Consider the following 21,340-nt stretch of genomic DNA (forward strand, 5'->3'; position numbering starts at 1 on the left):
CCATGGTCTTAGGCAGCTCCGCCTCTGTGGCTTTGCAGGGTACAGCCTCCCTCCCAGCTGCTTTCATGGGCTGGCATTGAGTGTATGCAGCTTTTCCAGGTACACGGTGCAAGCTGTCAGCAGATCTACTATTATGGTGTCTGGAGGATGGTGGTCCTCTTCTCACAGCTCCACCAGGTGGTGCCCCAGTAGGGACTCTGAGGCCTGCAACCCCACATTTCCCTTCCATACTTCCCTAGCAGAGGTTCTCCATGAGGGCCCTGCCCCTGCAGCAAACTTCTGCCTGGACATCCAGGTGTTTCCATACATCTTCTGAAATCTAGGTGGAGGTTCTTAAACCTCAATTCTTAACTTCTTTGCACCCACAGGCTCAACACCATGTGGAAGCTGCCAAGGCTTGGGGCTTCCACCCTCTGAAGCAACAGCCCCAGCTATACCTTAGCCCCTTTTAGTCATGGCTGCAGTGGCTGGAATGCAGGGAACCAAGTTCCTAGACCGCACACAGCATGGGTAGCCTGGGCCTGCCCCACAAAACTATGTTTTCCTCCTAGGCCTCTGGGCCTGTGATGGGAGGGTCTGTCGTGAAGACCTCTGACACGTCCTGGAGACATCCCACCCCCACCCCTCCACTGCCCTCCCCACCCTGTTGTCTTGGGGATTATCATTTGGCTCCTCATTACTTATACAAATTTCTGCAGCTGGCTTGAATTTCTCCTCAGAAAATGGAATTCTCTTTTCTATGGCATTGTCAGGCTGCGAATTTTCTGAACTTTTATGCTCTGCTTCCCTCATAAAACTGAATGCTTTTAACAGTACCCAAGTCACATCTTGAATGCTTTGCTGCTTAGAAATTTCTTCCACCAGGTATCCTAAATCATCTCTTTCAAGTTCAAAGTTCCACAGATCTCTAGGGCAGGGGCAAAATGTCACCAGTCTCTTTGCTAAAACCTAACAAGAGTCATTTTTGCTCCAGTTCCCAACAAGTTCTTCATCTCCATCTGAGACCACTTCAGCCTGGATTTCATTGTCCGTATTATTATCAGGATTTTTGGTCAAAGCCATTCAACAAGTCTAGGAGTTCCAAACTTTCCCACATTTTCCTGTCTTCTTCTGAGCCCTCCAAACTGTTCCAAACTCTGCCTGTTACTCAGTTCCAAAGTTGCTTCCACATTTTCAGGTATCTTTTCAGCAGTGCCCTACTCTACTGGTACCAATTTACTGTATTAGTCCATTTTCATGCTGCTGATAAAGACATATGTGAGACTGGGCAATTTACAAAAGGAAGAGGTTTATTGGACTTACAGTTCCACATGACTAGGAAGGCCTCACAATCATGGCAGAAGGTGAAAGGCATATCTTACATGATAGCAGACAAAAGAAAAGAGAGCTTGTCCAGGGAAGCTGGACAAGGGAAGGCCTTTTCAAGACCATCAGATCTCATGAGACTTATTCACTGTCAGGAGAACAGCACAGGAAAGACCTGCCCTATGATTCAGTTACCTCCCACCGAGTCCCTTCCACAACACATGAGAATTCAAGACGAGATTTGGGTGGGGACTCAGCGAAACCATATCATATAGCATTGCTGTATAGTCCCTTGTATCCTGCAGCTCAAGCTGGTGAGGTGCTCTGAATGTGAGGGACTATCTCACTAAGAGCATGAGGCACTCTGATAAAGATATGGAAGATTAGGGCCTGACCTTCTCAGTTTCACTGATAACAGAGTAACTAACACTTGCTGTGATTTACAAGATAGAGAAAAGGTCCAAAATTTGACATTAGAGAATTAGGTAGCCAGGCTTCTTATGAACAAATAACAGGGAAGCCAAGTTGGATATTTGCATTTCCTATTCCACCACATTTTAGGAGAAGATGTTTAAGCATTATGAAATATGATCAGCTACTCCCTCAGTGAGGTAATATGCATTTGCCTTTGGGGACTTGGGTTAGCATGACTCCACGTGGTAACACTGATTAGGCTTAGGTGGTTTGGGCTTAAGATACAGCATATTAGCTGGATGCTGTAAGAGTAGAACAAATGGCTTTAAGTGGCAAGACTTATCAGATGTGATTCTGTGGGAGAAATATTAATAGCCTTAAACTGGTACAGGTTGTTTTGAAATTAAGCCTGCCAAGACACTTGTTTGTCCTTGAAGAAGAGAACACAAGAAGATAGGAGCTGTTCAAATGTATTTTTGCAATTAAAAGTAATGGCAAAAACAGCAATTACTTCTGCACCAACCTAATGTAACAAAAATACCACAGACTGGGTGGCCTTAAACAACAGAAACTTATGTCCAGGTTCTGCAGGATGGGAAGTCGAGATCATGGGCGACAGCACAATTGTGTTCTAGTGAGGGCTGTCAAGGAGCCAGGGCAAGCAGGCTGTCTGGTTTCTGTTTTTATAGGGGTGCTAATTCCATCCTGAGGGCTCCACCCTCATGACCTAATTGCCTCCTAGAGTCCCCATCTCTAAACATGATCACATTGGGGATTAGGGTTTCAACATATGAATTTGGGAGCAGGGGGGAACACAAACACTTAGGCCATCATAGACTTACAGGGCTGATTCCTAGCTGAGTTATTTATTATGATCAGATGTGGTATAGATTTTCTCTGTCAGTGGCATATTGCCAGGAACATCAACTTTGGAACTGGGAAGAGACATACTTAGCTCTCTGAACTGTTTTTTCATCTTTTATGTATGCATATATTATTACCTGTTTTTCATGGTTTCGGGTTTTTGCTGTTGGGGATTCAATCCAAGCAATGTTAGTTTCCTTATGTTTCTGTCTCCTCATCCGCTGCCTCCCATCCCCCATCCCCAACCAGGACCCAAAGATGGACTATGTCATATTGATGGGTTTTAATTTTGCTCTTAGAAAAGAGAAGATAACTGATATTAATCATAGAAATTCCTATGAAGCTTTTTTTTTAATGAGACAGCAGCCTAATTGTTCACATGTAATCTCAAATTGGGATGATGTATTGTGATAAAGAGGTTAGATTCACTATTTTCTCATCACTTTACATAAATTAGATGTGTAGAGTCAAACTCAGTTTTCAGATCAGGCTGGTTGGGAGTCTGGAATGTTGATAAGAGACTGTGTACATTGAACTTCCTTGTACATAAAAACTGGGTAGTCTTAGATCAGATAAAGTAGCAATGTCTCAAGAATTGAACTATCTTTGGAACTGAGCTAACCACTCTCTTGGGAAATAAAATTTTAATTTAACTATCTGATGGGTTCCCAGGAACTGTCTTTAATTGGTGGCTAGTCCTTTAAATTGAGATGGTAATTTAGTTCAAAACCAGGAAGTATATTTGGGTTCTTAGAAAGACCTCTAGGAAGCCAATCAAACAAGCACCTTGTGTCCTTTCATATAGAGAATGGGTTATCCATAAATTGCCTCTTGTAACAATAATTCCAATTCTTTATTACAAAATGCAAGTAAAATAGAAGAAAAGTTTAAAAAAAAAAACAGTGCAATTCTCATACTGTTTCAAATATTTTACTGAAGGTGAAGGAAGGCCTGAAAATGAGGCCAAAAGAGGTGAGAAAACTGCACTAGTAGCTCATTCCCACCTAAGGACCCCTTAAAATGATCATGGTTTTCTTAGAGGTAATCCAAAACTATTCTATTCAACTTTTCAAAATGAAAATCATTTTATTGGACTTTTTTTCTGACTACAAGTATAATCAATCTGTGTTGTAAACTTTTTTTATAAGTTCAAAAAATACAAGCCTTTCTCTAAAATTCTTAGTTCTCACAGTCTCAGCTAATAACTTTACCTCGCTTTCCTGAGCACTGACGTGATTCCATTTTTCTTCAACTCTATTCAATACATATATAATTGGTGGATATTTATTTCTCTTTTTTTGGCCAGAAAAAAAAATTCATATTACTGGAAATACTTAAACTCAATGGACAGTGGTTCCATTAAGTTTTAAGAGCTTCAGATCTTGGTAGTTAGTGGCAAGAATATCCACAAATAGACTAAGTTTAGGGGAGGAAATAACTTGCTGGGGAAACAAAACATTTTCTTTGATTTCTTCGTTATTGTCTCAGGCACTGTGGTAGGCCAGGTCAATATACTTTTTCATCTGGATTTCTGTGGCATGATTGGTTCATGCCACTGATCTCTACCCACATGCTCAGAGTTGCCAGATTAACCCTAAATCTATTCAAGAACAATTTTTTACATCATTTTTACAATTTAAGAACTTTCAGTGGGTGTCTGTTACTTATGTTAACAAATCACCCTAGCTTGGCACCAGCGGGTTGAACATGCTTTGCTAGTTTATTCTCTCATAGATTCATTTTTTCCCGTCCATATGTGTTCTATCTGCTCTATGCTCGTTGCCACACCTGTTCTTTGGCATAGGCTATATGCACTCATTCCCTTCTTTCAACAATTTAAATGCTAACACTCATTCCCTTCTTTCAACAATTTAAATGCTAAGATCTTAGCATTTAAATTGTTGAAAGAAGGGAATGAGTGCATATAGCCTTACCCACGATCCAAACTTACCCACTTCTCATTGACCTGTTATTTGCATTTTACAGTATTTTCTGTCCTCTCCCACTATTATGCATTTACTAGTTTGTTTGCTTATAGCTACACTTTAGTTATTTTATAACTATCTTATCTCTGTGGCTGGCTGTATGTTGGAATTGCCCGTGTAATATGAAATATAATATCCATGGTATAGATCCTTGTCCAGAAATACAGAAAACCTAGAAAATATCATTGTTCAGAATACTTTATCGCCCTATTCAAGCCAAATATTCTACCATCAGAAGTCTACTAGTTTTGTTGACAACCCATCATTTTTCCAAATCTCCACACCTTTACAATGGATACTGCTCATAACAATTAAGGGATTAGGAATTAGATAGGAGGTTTGCTGCCTAGAACTAGGGCCAGATTTAGCAGGCCATTCTGAGGACACCTGAGATGTTGGAAAGCAACACAGAATAATAGAAGGAGCACTGGCTTTGGACTCAGGCCTGGGTTCAAATTCAAGTTCTAGTACATATTAAGTTACCTTACTTTTTCCATTTTTTCATATTTAAAACAGAAATTATACATACCTCACAATGCTAGTGTGACGATTAAATGAGATGGCATGGCCAGGTGCAGTGGCTCACGCCTGTAATCCCAGCACTTTGGGAGGCTGAGGCATGCAGATCACCTGAGGTCAGGAGCTGGAGACCAGCTTGGCCAAAATGGCGAAACCCCATCCCAACTGAAAATGCAAAAAAATTATCTGGGCGTGGTGGTGGGCACCTGCAATCTCAGCTACTCTAGAGGCTGAGGCTGGAGAATCGCTTGAACCCCGGAGGCAGACATTGCAGTGAGCTGTGATCATGCCACTGCACTCCAGCCTGGGTAACAAAGAGAGACGCCATCTCAAAAAAAAAAAAAATTAAATAAATAAAATAAAAATGAGATGGCATGTGAAGGGCTGTTATGGTTCTCAGCACATAGTAGATGCTCAATAAATACTAATTATTATTATTATCTCTAAGTTAGAGTTAATTCTCCACTATATCCAATAAGGTTAGCAGTTAGGTGAAATATCACACACCATAAAATACGACTACATAGATAGTTTCTTATGTTGAATTATCTGGAATTCGTGAGTACCAATTCATTCAACATTTGGCAGTTGGTTTGCTTTCTAAGGAAAAATGTTCAAAAGATTGAAAACTGCCTCCTTAGCCAAGGACCACAGCAGAACTCACTCTGTCCTCATAGAGGGCATATACTGTAAGACGTCAAGATAATGCCTGTAGTGCTGGGATGAATGCATTTCAAATGCCAAGTGCATATGAATTTATATTGTGAAACAACTCCTAAAATGATAGAATCTTGGCTTTGAGAAATTTTATTCTTCTTTGTAAAAATCTCCCTCATAGCTTCCCAGATAGATCACCTGACTTCTGGTTGAAGGGGAAGCTCACCATTTCACAAACCAGACCATCGTCTTCTAAATTATAACCAATAGACAGTCCTCTCTTAATTAAATCCAGAACTTCCTGCTGTAGGATACAGTAAATTCCTCTTCAAAGTTTAGCCTGTTAACTTCCTTTAAAATTCAAGACGGAGAAAATTGTTAAGTACAATGAGTTCTGAGTTCCTCTCCAAAGAACCAGTATGTCAGTATGTTCAGCTTCCCTGTTCTTTGTTCTCCATCTCAAAGTCTTTCTTGTTCTTTACGTCTCTTTGTCCCTAGTTTCAGTAAACAACCCCCTCCTACCCTCTATCACCTGCTCTGTCCTTAGTCACTTGCTCTGTCCTTAGTCATCCTTAGTCACCTGCTCTGTCCTTAGTCATCCTTAGTCACCTGCTCTGTAACCATCCTTCCCACCAAAACTACTCACCCTGCCACTCTGGCTCCTACCTTTGCTCTCTTTAAAATAGCCCAATCAGAATTAGCTTAGACTGTGTGGTCCAACCCTACCTGGGGAAAGACATAGTAGGGACTAGCTGCATTAGGAATAAGCTCCCTTCCCCTCCCTTGTCTAGTGTGCTCTCGCAATTACTCCATCTGCAAAACACACCCTTATATATAAGTAAATTGCCTTGCTGAGAAAACTTTTGCCTGAGTGCTATTTTCACTTGGCGGCACTGAGCATTTACTTCCAACACTGCCATGACTTCTTCCTGCTGGTTCTAGTACTGCCTGTCAGAGCAATGTAGATTAAATACAGTCCCTTGTCCCTACGAATACCCCTCAGATCTCTCTTCTCATTCCCCTTAACTTCTTCAGGATAAATATTCTAATGTCTTCAGTTATGTGGCTATGCCCCCTTTCAAGGTATATTAGTCAAATATTTAATTTAAAAATCATGAGCTAATAAATATGTGAAAGTCCATAATTCCAGGGAGAAGCTAAACTATTTTGATCAAATTGGGACAGATTGTTTTTAACACCCAAGGCAGTGAGACAATGGAAAGTGACTCATATTGAAAGGCACATATGCCCTAAGTAAAAAAACAAAACATGCAATATAATATGAAATTTGAAATAGTAAATTTTGGACCAATGGTTACTGCAGTATTTATCTGATTTTTAACTATGTCTTATATTCACATTTGTAAGCAAATAAAAGTTGGTCCCATCTTAACGCCAAAAATGGTTATCAAAATAAATGTAGGTGAAGACTTATAGAAGTTTGGATTCATGGGCCTAAGCAGTAATGCTTTTCTTCTCTGTTTAAACTGAGATGAAATGATATAAAGTACCAAAGCAAAGAATCATGCTCAACTCCACAAACATTTCATGCCTTCCATATGTCGGGTGCTGGAAATAAGTACATAAGATACATAGATTACACAGAGCACATAGTTCCTATCCTCAAGATGCTCAGAATTTGGTTGGGGGGAATGGTAGAACAAATATAGGTAACCATAAAAGACAACAACAATAACAACAATATCAGAAGCTTCTTTATTTCCAGGCATGTCTACCTCTTTGGGGATTGTTAAATCTACTTATACCATAGAAATATAGTGTCTATTAATGATGATTTAAAGATTTCAAAATGTATTTAAGTTCAGCATAAAGATCTTTTGACAGATCTTGTATAGGAACATGAGGCTTGTTTACTGACAGATGCACATCAGTAAACTTAAAGAGCAAACTCAACAGAAAAATGAATGCAGAACAACTTTAAGAAGCAAACAAGTGATAGGAAATAGACTGACAGTATAGTTGACAGCTTATAGAGTTGTAAATATAATGAGCAGAACTGGATTATACATGACACGGTCAGGAGATACTGTTCCACAATACTGTCATGCTCTGCATTAAACTCTTGTTTGGAACTGTTCCCTAGTTTGGGTTGCCAGACATTTAGTTACACTTGGAGAACCAGAATGGGTCTAGAGAAGCCTGACAAATGGGAGTAAAGAAAATTCTGTGAGAAAAACTAAAGAATTTTTTTCTTCAAGAATGAGAAGCTTGGAGGGGCTATTTGATTTTCGTCTTCCACATAAGGAAGATAATGTCAATCACTTCTCACTTCAGTGACATAATGAATAAGACTACAATGGCCTACAGTACTGTTTAGAAAATTTAATTCATAAGAGCTTTTAATCATATCATGATATATATTAAAATACTATGGGAAACTGTCATGGTTTGAATGTTCCCTCCAAAATTGAGATGTTGCCGATGTGATAGGATTAAGAGGTAGGGCCTTTAAGAGGTGATTAGGCCTTTGGAGCTGTTCCCTTGTCAATGGGATTAAGACCCCTTTAAACGAGGCTTTTTGCAGCATTTAGCTAGGGTTCCCCACATCTGGAGGATCCAGCCCTCACCAGAAAACCTACCAAACCTGCTGATGCCATGATCTTGGACTTCCCATCCTCCAGAACAGTGAGAAAACACATTTCCGTTCTTTATAAATTATCTAGTCTTAGGTATTCTGTCACAGTAGCACAGAATGTACTAGAACAGAAACTCTGCTGGTAGGTTTACATTTTCACTTGTTTGGCTGTACCTATACAAGGTAATCTAATGATTTCCAATTTGATACTGGGAAAATGGTAAATAAGAAGAGGTCTTTCCCACAGTGTCATTAAGGTTCACAACAAGGTTTTAAAGCCTGCTTGGGCATAGAAACAACTAGGAGTAGTAAAAAAGAGTTAAGGAAAAATTTCAGGAGCAAAGATATCATTTTCTTTTGCTTTCTTTCTTTTCTTTTCTTTTTTTTTTTTTTGACACAGAGTCTCGCACTGTCACCCCGGCTAGAGTGCAATGGCGTGATCTTGGCTCACTGCAACCTCTGCCTCCCAGGTTCAAGCGATTCTCCTGCATCAGCCTCCCAAGTAGCTGGGATTATGGGTGCCTGCCACCATGCCTGGCTAATTTTTTGAATTTTAGTAGAAACAGGGTTTCAATATGTTGGCCAGGCTGGTGTCAAACTCCTGACCTCGTCATCTGCCCACCTTGGCCTCCCAAAGTGCTGGAATTACAGGCGTGAGCCACTGCATCCAGCCAAGACATCATTTTCATACCTACTCCTAGTTCTTCATCAAGAAATATTTTTAGGTGTCTTGAGTTACAGAAAGTGTTAAAGAATCAATAACACCATTTTTGCTTCTGAATTTTTAAAGCTTTTTATCCTAAAACCTTAATTAGAGTCTGACATGAAAATGTGTCTGTTGCCTACTCAGAGAAGATATCTGGGCCTCTCAGCCAAATCCAAATAAAATCTTAGCAAATATGAGATAAGTTCACTGTTTGGGAGAGATCATTTTAAATTGAACACACAAAAACTAGCACATAAAACCTGGATCAATGAGAAATATATGTAAGAAATAGCCATGTTTTCCAATAACCACTAAAAGTTTTTTTTTCTCCCTAGACCAGTGGACTATTATTATATGAGAAACGAAGAGGCAGAATCTCAAAATGACTTTCCTCAATGGTCATACCTATGTGCTGTTCTATCAGGGTTCATATCCCATAATGGTATTTTTTTTTTCTGTCTCCTCAGTAAGTTTATCTTGTTTGCATTTAAATTTTCATCTGTCCGCTCAGTTGGCTTTGGCTTTTTATTTTGTAACCTGAGATAAGTTCTGGGTGTAGGGGTGGAGGTGATGGGAGCAGGTGGGGAATTAGTGTCATTTTCTATTCTTTATAAATCTTTTCTCTGATTTGCGTTACCTCTCTCTAGCGTACATGAGTTCTCTAGTCTCCATCTGAATGAACACTCGCAAACTATGCCAACTCCCTCTCCAGTCCTCACCACTTCATTATCAGAAAACAACTGAGACATTTGACTCTCTGATATGCTTGTAAGAATCCCAGGGCCTGGATGCTTCCTGACAAGGTCACATCATCTCACTGCTTAGAGTACTTTTAGAAACGAGGTCCCTTCTGCCTCACTGGCATAACCTCCCTTGCTTCTCCCAGAGGTGCAAGCTCTGACTGGTCTCCCTGAGGCAAAAATGGAAGTTAAAGGTGCTCCTTTAAGTAGAGAAACCAGTGGAGGGAGTCAGCTATGTACCTCTGTGGTCTGTCTGATGTGGAAGTTTCTTGGGGCCGGGGATGGAAATGGGAGTTCTTTACAGAGCAAAGAGTAAGTGAGTGCCTTGATTTGATTCTGTTAACTGCAAGTTTACTATTTAACACGCAATCCTCAATCCAGCTCAGTATTTCTTTCCTGTCAACAGCATGGACCCTAGGGTGAGATTGCTTACGTACAAATTCCAGGATTTTATCATTGCTGTTTTTATGGCTTTTACTTCCATGAACTCTGGAGAAAACAAAGCCACTAAACACTTGCTAGAGCCCCTCACCCTAACCACATTCACCTCAGGCCATTGCTGGGTCCTTCCTCACCCCAGCTTCATTCCCCAGCTTTTAAAAAGTTGTATCAGCACTTTCAAAATCCTGCAGTTGGTCTCTGCCACTACCAGTTTGAGGAGTTCTTGGTTCCTGTCGCCTCTATCCTTGTTCAAGCCCAGGTGAGGACAGAGGGGCAGAAATGCTGTGCCCTGACTCCCAGTTCTAGGCTGGGCGGCTGGGAGGAGAGCCAGCTTTCCCGAATCCCAGCAGCAGAGGGCGCCATGTTCCCTCGACGCATCTTCCCTCCAAGTCTTACATGGCACCATCTTGACCAGAAGCATGGCCTGCAGCCCTGAGGAGAGAAGTCAAGGCTCTTTTCCAGGCCCAACCCGCAAGGATCTGCTCACACTGGCCTGGACCTGAGGGAGGCCCCGCAGAGAGGAGAGCGGAGAGGGCCGCCCACAGAAGGGTGGCAGTGCCGTCTCCCCACCAGCCCCAGGCTTGTCCCCCCTGCTCCACTCTCTCCAGTGCACACCCATGAGGGCAGCCAAGCAGATGGCAGAGGCCACGGGCTAGGTCCTCCCTTAGTCATCCCTGCCAGACTAGTTCTCCCTTAGTCATCCCTGCCAGACCTGATCGCCTTGGCCCCCTGAGATGGTGAAGGAAGGGTCCGGCTCCAGCCTGGCAGGAGCAGCTCGGCCTGGTGTGTAGGCCTCGCTCCCTCGTGGCCTTCTTCATTTGTAGACCAAAGGCTGACTAGGACTAACACTTGGTCCAGTTTGTTCTCAAACTGAGTGAAAGAAATTTGCAAGTTCATGGGTTTCTCTTTTGATGGAGGCCAGAGACCTTCTCACCCACTTTTTCTTTCCTTCTGAACTGGTAACCGGGAAGTAAAAAACACAAATTTCTAAGTGTCTCCTCTGCCTAGATCACATCAAGAACTGACACCATCCCCTCAGTGTGGAACCCAGGGGTCTCCTAAGGATGATTCCAGCACTAGGTTGATAGAAGTTTAAAGCTGGGGAAGGAAGAGCACAAGAAAATTATATAACTTAAGTGAAGAACTAGGCCTATAAGTGGAACCTTGCATTTGAGCATAACTATTTAGCATGGTGTGCCTGAAATACATAGAACTGAATAATTTGTTTTATGTAAGTATAATCAATTTGTATACATTAAAACTGATACTGGCTGGGCGCGGTGGCTCACACCTGTAATCCCAGAACTTTGGGAGGCCAAGGCGGGTGGATTACCTGAGGTCAGGAGTTCGAGACCAGCCTGGCCGACATGGTGAAACCCTGTCTCTACCAAAAATACAAAAATTAGTCTGGCATGGTGGCAGGCGCCTGTAATCTCAGCCACTCAGGAGCTAAGGCAGGAGAATTGCTTGAACCTGGGAGGTGGAGGTTGCAGTGAGCCAAGATCGCGCCATTGCACTCCAGCCTGGGTGACAAGAGCAAGACTCTGTCTCAAAAAAAAAAAAAAAAAGAAAAAAAAATTGATACTTATCAGACAAATCAATTCGTATAGGTATACTCACATTCTATGATTGCCAGGATGTACCAACTCCAATCCCATTAATCATACTAGCATGAAGAAAAATTACATTTCTGGGCCACTGCGTTTGAATATAACTTTAGCTAATTTAAGCCTGGAGAAAAATAAGAATGCTTGATTCATTTAAAATCTAAGAGATTCTGCGCTAGATTTTTGTATAACTTACATTTCTCAACTCTTCTGCAATCTAGGTTTATTTTTTACTATAATGTACCTTCAAAGAGCTAAGTCTCAGTTTATAGATTGTTGGTTTTTTAAGTTCCATTCTCTTTCGTTGTACTGCTGAACTCTGGGCCTCTGTGTCCTCATCTGTAATGTGGAGTCAAAATTATCACTAAGGTCCCTTCAAGCATGAATTTTGCATTGAATAATCCGTTGTAGAACACAAGGAAAATAATGGTTCTTTTGTAGTGCTCTTGGGACTTTCACTATTGCTAAGAATCATGCTGGGCAGATGCAGGCATCACATGGATTGTGCGGGGAAATGTAACTGAATAATGGCCATGTTTTGAGGCAGTGATATTCAATGCTTTAAAAAGTGAGAAAATGGCCTTTAGAGATACTTTGTTTGAAAGAGAAACAAGCTTGGAAAATGTTCTTGAGTATTTCTGTATAGAAAAGTATAAAATGCATGTGTCCTTTAAATGTTTAAGTACTTCCAACACTTTTGGTTTGCATACTCATGGTGCAAATGAGGTGGGAAGGGCGGAATCCCTGGCCTAGCTCTGCAAGAGTGGGGTTTCAGGTCAAAGCAGGTCTGGCAGCTCAGCCTGGCCCGAGCGCGGAACCCTTAGCTGGGAAGGCCGCGGCCAGGCTGCGGGGCCCCCTGCAGGCCGGCTCAGCGCCGCGGCCTAGCACCTGTTGTCCCAAGGCAGGCCCCGCGGGGGAGAGGCCTTGGAGGGCAGAGCCCCCTCCCACCAGGGCGGAGCTCAGGAGAGTTCGCAGCCCAGGTGGCCGAGACCAGGGGCAGGGCCAGGGGCCGGGACAGCGAAATGCCTCCCTGGCTCTTTCTTTCATTGACCTCTGCGATGCCTCACTGGCTTCTGCTTTCATTGATCTTTGCGGGTCTGTTCCCGCTGCGGCGCCGGCAGCTGCTTGGTAGTTGCGGGGGGCGTGAGGGTGGTGGCCCAGACCGACCGGCTGACAACCCAGCTCCGCCCCGCCCGTCCCTGCCTCGGACCCTGCGCCTGAGGAAGTATCCAGGCAACCCTCTGCCACCCGAAATTCGTGGGCCGCTCCCAGAGGGCGCGCCCTGAAGCTGAGCGCCCCTAGGCGGCCGTCTGGGGGCCGGATGCGGGGCGCAAACCCGCGAGGAGCGCGCGGCGGGCGCGGCGGCGACGGCAGGAGGAGGGGCCGGGAGCCCGAGCGCAGCCGAAGGACGCCCCGTCCTCCACATGCTGCCACTTGGCTGAGCCGGGCGCCGGCGAGAAGGCGGCGCCGTTGCCCTGGCAGCTGGACTGCACTTTGCCCCCGCCGGGCCTCAGCTGCCGCCCGCCCAGACGCCAGCAAGCCCCCCTTACCCTGCAGCCCCGCCCCGGGAGCTTCGGAGACCCGCCCCGGGCCTGAGCGCAGGCTGCCTCCGGGGTCCGCACGGCTGTCCGGACGTGCCATGGGCGCGCAGCTGCCAGGCGATGTGTAAGTGAACATCTGGGAGGTGGGTGACTGATGAAGGGCGACAGTGTGTCGGTCATTGTCAGCTGTGCCTTTTAGATTTTTCAATGGCAGAAACCCATGAGTTACAGGAGGCTTTAATTAAACGAGACCTTTCTCAGCCCGCTGCCGTGGATAGAGCCTCACATCTCCGTCCCCTAATGGAGAAGAGTTAGCCCCCACCGCCTCAATCTTGTTCTGGGCTTCCCAATGAAAGGAACCTCATTATGAGTTGCAATTCCACCCTGCTTCCTATCTGAAGAGTGAGTGAAGATTTTCAGGTGAGAGATTTGCTCATGAACATTGCATTGATATGCCAAGCTGTCAGGCTTGTGCTCTGAATGGCATATCATGAGCAAAGTATTAGCTCTTGTGCTCTTTGGAGCTGTGGGAGGCTGAATATTGAGGTGAAATGATGCAAATAAGAAATTAAGAGGAGTAGACAGGTAAGATCCTGCCATGAGTGAAGGGGTCAAAGCAGCAAAGCAGAACAATTGGCGTTGTCTCGCTTATGTCTCTGGTCTGACACCAGTCCCTCCCCTATCCTTTAAGGGGATTACGTTAACATAAAATTGTAAACTAGTAAAGGTTCTTATCAAAGACCATCTTTTTAGGATCTAGTGTATGTGACAGCTCTCTCAGGGAAATTTTTAGATAAGAATTCAGAGGAATATGGAATCTACTTGTATTATGACAAAGTATAAATCAAACCAAGATCAACAGTTGGCTCTTTTTCCCTTTGGATGAGGCTGTTTTCAAGCACTTAATATGGCTATCATAAATAGATGGGAAATAACATTATTTATGCATTCTGCTTTCAAGGAGCATGGTCTGGAAGAATAATTTGTTTTAATTTTGTTTTGCCATTAAACAAAAATTATAAGCATTACTTATTTAGGTTCACACAATCTTGTAACAAAAGGGTGCTTTAAAATTGTAGACCAACCTCCAATCCATTTTATTATCTCCTCTATAGCACTCCTGACAGGCCAGCCACATTTTCATTGAACACTTCAGTGACAGGGAGCTCATTACATTTTGAGGGGTTCCTCCTTTTCTGTTGTTAGCAAGGCCTTGATTACGCTGAACTGACAACCCCTTAGGAAGCCGCACCTGTTTCTCATTAGTCCTACCTGGCGAATAGCGCTCCAACTGTGAACTTAGAAACAAGATTTTTCTGCAAAAAAGATCTGAAACTTTAGTCAGAGTCTGAGAAGGGTCCGTGACCCAAAAATAGTTAAGAAACGAAAGGTCTAAAGTGATACAAAATAATATTTTTGTCTCCTTTGCTTGACAGCCTTTCAGATCCCTGAGCCTCAGTTTCTCATCTGTAAAATGGGAATAATATGCTTTGTCTAACCCTAGGGTTACTGTGAGGATTAAATTAATAATCTTAATAAAGTACTTAGTAGAGGTGCCTAGGAGTCAGTAAATGTTAGTTATCTTCAATAAATACTAGTTTTTTATGTTTCCTTCCTTACCCACGACCCTTCTCTGTGCTAAAGATCCTTAGCCTAAAATTGAATTCAGTAAGTCAGTGTAACCCAAACAGTGCAGGGTGCAATGAGTTGCCATCTTCAAATGAAATCATCTGTTGCTTAATTGGCATTTGTAGTAAATACACAGAAGTTGACTAAAAACCTCACCTCCATACCCCATGTGCTTTGCTGTCAAGCAAAGGAGACAAAAATAAAGGTAGGCTTTATTAATTTTTTAATTATGCAGTTAAGCATTTCTTGAATCTGATTTTTTTTTCTGTTGGCTTGTATTACTTAAAGCCTCTGTATGGTTTGCAGTTTGTTAGATAGATGTTTTCATCTTATGTCATTCATCATGTTAATTCTACTTTTCAGTTTTGTGTCACCTACACATTTGCTGAGTTTATTCACCAGACATTCAAGTCACTGACAATAGATAGGACATGTTCTTTTGCTATGATTGTGGTACCTCTAGAAACCTGTGGCACAGTAGGAATGGTCCTGGATTTTTGGAGGCTGGTTTTGGAGTCTGGCCCTGATACCTATTAGCTTTGTGACCTTGAGAAACTTATTTTCAGTATCAATAAAATGAGGTAACATTTGCCTTTCAGGGTGGTTGTTAAAATTCAAAGTAATGAAAGCGCCAGGTACAATACTGGCTGGAAATCTAGTTGGCCTTCAGTAGATTTTGCTTGAACTAATGAATTAGCTGGACTCAGCCCTTTCTTATCAAACTATTCTAGTCCATAGAGCAGTCTTCTCCATAAAGACATTATGAGAAAAATGTCTTGCTGACAAGTAAAGATCTTGCATATTCCCTGATCTACCACAAAAGTAAATAACATGAGTTTAAAAATGAATGATTCTTAGCACACTGCTAGTTCCTAGAAATCCCCAGTCTTTCTCCCCACCCCCCATTGTTCCTGGTTTAATGTTTAAGTTTGAATTTTGCTAGAGATAGATGTCAAACTATTAGTCTGTGAAGTCTAGGAATTCTAATTCTTTCCTTTAGCTTTGAATATTAAAAATAAAAACACTGGGGGGAAAAGTTGTGTTTGAATCTGTAGCCTCTTGAGGCTGCCCTTCTTCTCCATGTTTTTCCAGAGGTTGCCAGGATAGTTCTGTGCTGACATCCGCAGGTTCTCCTGGTACCCTGGAATATAATTCACCAGAATGTGAAGGCATGGATTCTTTTAAAGTGACCTCTTCTTCTTGCACCTTAGTTCTCTCTTAGTGAGGTTTCCATGCTTTCCAGCTTGAAATCATTTGCTTTTAAGGCAGCAAAACAGTTGCTGAGCAGTTTTGTTTTCTTTCTCATTAGTTAATACGCCATCTATCCTTGGATTTGAGAATTTTAAAAATGAGCCTTTCTTACTACATTTTCCATATAGTAAGTATACTATGCACAACATGCACTAAGTCGGTGGTTGAGAAATAGAACCACTCAAGGTGTTATAATGTTGAAAGTTTTGGCAGTAGTAAATAACTCTAATCAGTACCTCACATGCGAAGAGCCTTGTATTTTAAGAATGAATTTATTCCTTGTAAGTTAAAAGTTGTAAAATTAAGAGTGTTTCACAAGGGGCTGAAGGTAACATAAATTACTGAAGCTGAATGGGAGGGAGTAACAGATATGTGACCCCAAGAGTGAATGCCTAGCTTAGAAGTATTCTAATTCAGAACAGTTTCAACACTGCACTGGCCCAAACACTACTGCAAGTTTGTAGCCTTTGCATGTAAACAGCCTGCAAGAGGCAGAACTATGGAAATGTCACTGTTTTATTCCTAACATCTAACATACTGCAGGCATATGGAGAGTTGACAAATGGGAAAACTTTAATAAGCATTCATTAGTCACCTTGATGTAGAGAACTGTTCTGTACAAAATAAAGAAAAAAAAAAACTCCTGCCTTTGAGGAATATCTAATCTCATTTGGGGAGACAGCATTTATACATTAAAGACGAGACTTCAGTTCAAGAACAGAATTCTGAGGAAGGGTGGGAGGAGGACTGGGAAGTCTGCAGGAAGGAGATGGGGCTTCCCCTATCCTCAAAGATAGTACTTGGGTTTAAGTAGGGAACAGGAAAAAGGGTGCTGGGTGGAGATAAAGGCGAGGTGGTGTGTTTCAGCTTAAAGGAGGACTAGGAGTAGGAAATGAGCATGGGTGAGCCAAGCAGACTCACTTGATGGGAGAGGAAATTTCCTTGTATTAGTGAGAAATTAAGTCCATTGGGTAAAAACAGGGCTTTAAAAAAATGTTTATATTAAATGTACCTCTCTTCCCCCCGAGACACTGTACTGTTGGCCACAGAAAATAAGAGCCCTACAATAACTCCTTAGGTAAAGAAGTGGAGTATATGGATCATGAAAGAACTATGAAACTTTAAATGGCAAAATTTTCTGAATTCTTGGTCCTCTGACCTAGAGTCCTAGTGAATTTGAACACTATGTTCTTCCATGTTTCTATACCAGAGTAATGATTCTTTTCAGTGCTCGAAATTACATATACTGCTGCCTAGAACTTAATTCAGCGCATAGCACTTAACACTCTTTTATTAATTTATGCCTCCTACTTGTTCTAAAATGAAGTGGTTTTAATAAAGACTAATAGAAATTGAATCTGTAGGGGAGGAAAAATGCTCTTCTACCCTCTTAGGTTTGTGACCAAGGCCTGTGAATCAAACTGATAAAAGAGTAATGGCATAAATAGAACAGATTTAAACACACATATGCACAGGAGTTTGCAAAAGAAATGTGACTCAAGGAGGTGGTTAGAATTTGGGGCTTATCTGCCAACTTAACAAAATGATAAAGCGAGGAGAGGTTCTAGATCAGGTTTTCTTAACTAGTTGGTCAGAGTTCCTTTTCATTTTTCTGTGAGGATTTATATTATGGTGCTGGAGGAATTGCTGCAGATTGAAGGTCAACATTCATGGTCATAAACAGGAGTGGCCAGATGAAGCCACCTGGTAGCCAGAGTGACACCCAGAAGGGCTTAGGGAAATACCTGCTTGAGTATGTGTGTGGTTTTTATCCTCTACCTGGAGGACCTGGTAAATAAGATGAAGTATTGATACCTGGACTTAAGACATCTATCTCCTGTTCAACAGTTAGTCTATCATCTAATTGTTCCAAATCCTAAATTACTGTTGTCATTCTTAGATTATACTTCTCTTTCCTCAATTATAATCTGGAGATATAATAGAACACTTAATAATTAGATGTTAGTAGCTTTAGGAGACACTGGAGAGAGAAGGAATGGAAATAACACAGAACATGTTCCATGTTCCAAGGAAGTTCTAGATGCTTTACATATAGAATCACAATTTTTATTTTTCTGAGACGGAGTCTTTGCTCTGTCACTGAGGCTGGAGTGCAGTGGCGTGATCTCGGCTCACTGCAACTTCTCCCTCCCACGTTCAAACGATTCTCCTGCCTCAGCCTCCCTAATAGCTGGGATTACAGGCGTGTGCCACCACACCCGGCTGATTTTTAAATTTTTATTAGAGATGGGGTTTCACCATGTTGGCCAGGCTGGTCATGAACTGCTGACCTCAGGTAATCCACCCACTTTGGCCTCCCAAAGTGCTGGGATTACAGGTGTAAGCCCCCGTGCCTGACCAAAATCACAATTTTTAGATGACTGAGGTAGAGCCCAGTTTACAGATAAAATCATACCATACCGCTTTATTCAGGTTTATTAGAATCTCAAACATTGTCTCCATTGTCTCATTTCTTAACAAGGTTATTTTCTCTGCCACTCTATTGAGAAATTTTGGCCCCAAGAGTGACCACATGGAGTCATCCTGAGCCCATCCTGTCAGTGAGCAGCTGTACACTGTGTGTGCTCTAAGTGCCTGAGGACAAAACCAAATTCTCCATTTCTAAGGACCCTATAGTAGTGTTCTTTCGGTGACCTTCATACTGACCAAAGTCGTATTTACAGTATTTTGTAGCTTTTACTTTTTGGTGAAAGACTAAGAACATTACGTTTAAATTGTGTCCATTTCTGTTTGCCTGTTTAACCAGTGTCATTGGATCCTGCTGTGAATTTATAGTCCAAGTGAATGATTCTCAATACTCCCAGTACAAAGACTTCCATTTACTGTCCAGTTTTCACAGAGCCCTACAAGAAAGTATATTCTTTCTCAGTATCCATTATTAGAGAACACATAATGACAAACATATTACTAGAAACTGAGTTACATATATTTTTTATACTTATTTTTTATTTTTATTTTTTTTGAGACTGAGTCTCACTCTATTGCCCAGGCTGGAGTGCAGTGGCTCACTGCAAGCTCCGCCTCCCAGGTTCAAGCGATTCTCGTGCCTCAGCCTCCTGAGTAGCTGGAATTACAGGCACCTGCCACCACACCTGGCTGATTTTTGTATCTTTAGTAGAGACAGCGTTTCACCATGTTGGCCAGGCTGGTCTCGAACTCCTGGCCTCAGGTGATCTGCCCACTTTGAGTTATGTTTTAATGAATTGGTATTTCTATTAATCACATCTACACTGAAATTGGAAAGAAAAACTTTTTGAAAGATTATAACATGGTTTTTATTACATATTTACATTAATTCAGGGTGAAACCAATTTTAAGCCATAACTTGAGATATAAGGCATTAGAAACCTGTGTAAAGGCTTAAGAATATGACATAAAATGGGACAAAGGTAAAATAAGCCATCTCTGTTAATCTAGTGTTTAAGATGGACTTCTTGGGAGTTACAGCCTATTCGTTTACAGAGCAGATTTTGGAAGTTACTTTTTTTTTTTTTTTCCGGCTAGTTTTGTGTTTGGGTCTAGCTTATGTCCAAATTATGGCCTTTTTGTGATACCTTCCACTGGCATATTCCCAAGAAATTTACTCCTTTTGATGACAATGCACCCAGAATGGAGGAACACAGCTACGAAATGAACTACAAAGAATGGGCTAGCCAGGCATGTTGGCTCACACCTATCATCCCAGCACTTTGAGAGGCCAAGGCAGAAGGATCAGTTAAGGCCAGGAGTTCATAACCAGCCTGGGCAACATGGCAAGACCCTGTCTCTACAAAAAATATAAAAAATTACCTGGGCATGGTGGCATGTGCCTATAGTCGCAAGTACTCAGGGGGCTGAAGCCAGAGGACAGTTTGAACTCAGGAGTTTGTGAGGCTGCTGTGAGCCACAACTGGCCACTGTACTCCAGCCCAGGCGATGGACTGAGAACCTGGCTCTAGGAGGAAAAAAGGTGGGGAGCTGCAGTAAATCACATTTTTTCTTTGACGGACCCAACAGAAGCCCCAGTTGTTGCTAGACCTCTTCCTGAGGATACTGTCAGGGCTCATTCTATATTTTTAGTGCTTTGAGGCTTCAAATAACATTGAAACACATAAAGGGGCTTTCTTTTCGTCATGTATGACTGTAATGTGTATGTATGTGTCTGTGCATTGTGATCTGAGGGGTAGGGGACAGAGGGAGAGGGAGTGGTGGGTGGAAGGGCACTGTTAGATGTTCTTACAGCCTGAATAAATTATATTCTCTTTCTCCTTTTGATTGTTAATTTTGGAAGCACTTACATTCTATGGACACAGGTTCCAAACACATAGTAGACACTCAATATAGACTGGTTGGATGGTTAAGGGATGCTCTGATAGTTTTTTGGTGTATCTTGAGAACTAAGGTATAAAAGGTTGATTTAAATATTTTTGAGAAACTGTGTTTTTTAAACATTTTATATTTCTGTAATTAGCCAGTTAAAATGACAAGAAGGCCAAAACACTTTTCCTGGTTGATATGCAGCATTTAATGTATCACACCTTCAACTGATGACCATAGTAACTTCCCAAATGAATAAGACTAAAAATTAATTCAGGACAGCTGATCACACCTGCTAAGGCTAATCATAGCTGCCTAGCCACTGACTTGCATTAATGGCTAACATTGTTGAAACTTTATTTCCTCCTTATGAATCAACTATCTTATTAGGAGTGATTGAAATTATACAAAGTTTGTTCTTCAATGGCGTGCAGGCTTGTACTGTAATTGCCTTTTAAGTATTTAAAGTTCTGTATTGTAACTGCCTTTTAAGTATTTAAAAGTATTTAAACAGCTGCTACCATGAACAGTAGATGCTGCACATGAACTTTTTTTCCCCCTTGGCCCTTACTTTAAGGATCATGCTTTTTTATTCATGATAAAACTTAAGAGGCTTCTGTGGAATGGAAACTATAGCACGAAAATCTGATTAACAAATATGTGGTGGCAGTTTACTAATCCCATTCAATTAAGGCAATTGCACCTTCTCAACATGCCATGAGCAGTTCCATTAGATAGCTAGTTACTGGAGCAGATGATTACCTAATT

General features: G+C 41.8%; 1 protein-coding gene across 6 annotated transcripts in view; it reads left to right on the plus strand.

Moving 5' to 3' along the window:
- C11H2orf88 (chromosome 11 C2orf88 homolog) overlaps positions 1–21,340 on the plus strand; it is a 122,615-nt gene that overhangs the window by 92,071 nt on the left and 9,204 nt on the right. The window contains exon 1 of one of the 6 annotated variants that reach the window (XM_071073078.1): positions 13,778–13,795. The exons of the other annotated variants lie outside the window; for them this stretch is intronic. The gene's annotated coding sequence lies outside the window, so the exon portion shown is untranslated. Of the gene's footprint in view, positions 1–13,777; positions 13,796–21,340 lie in introns of those variants that run through there. 6 annotated transcript variants of the gene reach the window in all.

Source organism: Macaca nemestrina, chromosome 11 (genome assembly GCF_043159975.1).
Source record: "Macaca nemestrina isolate mMacNem1 chromosome 11, mMacNem.hap1, whole genome shotgun sequence".
NCBI classification, from domain to species: Eukaryota; Metazoa; Chordata; class Mammalia; order Primates; family Cercopithecidae; genus Macaca; species Macaca nemestrina.